Source organism: Mus caroli, chromosome 4, assembly GCF_900094665.2.
Source record: "Mus caroli chromosome 4, CAROLI_EIJ_v1.1, whole genome shotgun sequence".
Taxonomy (NCBI): Eukaryota; Metazoa; Chordata; class Mammalia; order Rodentia; family Muridae; genus Mus; species Mus caroli.
Window position 1 is genome coordinate 144,840,005 of NC_034573.1, and position 540 is coordinate 144,840,544.

Genomic DNA, 540 nt, shown 5'->3' on the forward strand with positions numbered 1-540 from the left:
CTGGATCTCTCAGCTAAAACACAGTGAAGTCACGGTTCACACACACACACACACACACACACACACACACACACACACACAAATGATAAAATAAATCTCTTAAAAAAATAGCAAACTGGGTTTATAATCTCGCCACTTTGGGGAGGAGCTTATAAAAGAAGGTTTTAGGCCAGCCTGAGCTCCACAGTGGGACTTCATATGAAAAACAATAGCAACAAAATAGCATTAAAAGCATAGACATCAACAGCATGTTCTGACATCTGTAGCAACTGCAGTGAAATCCAGTAGGCGGACGAAGCATAGCTATAACTGTAAATGCCCAACCTATAAAAGCCAGAGGAAACACAGGAAAACATGTTTGTGACCTTGAGCAGGTAACAGTGTCTTTGAGTGGGTAGAAACCGCAGAAGCAGGGAAGAAAACAAGAGAAGCCTTGCTTGTGAAGACAGAGGATGTCTGCAGTCTGCACTCAAGAGTGCGTTGCTAAGGCAATGAGAGACGAGCCACACAGCAGGGGAAAAAAAAAAAAACCCTCACAGA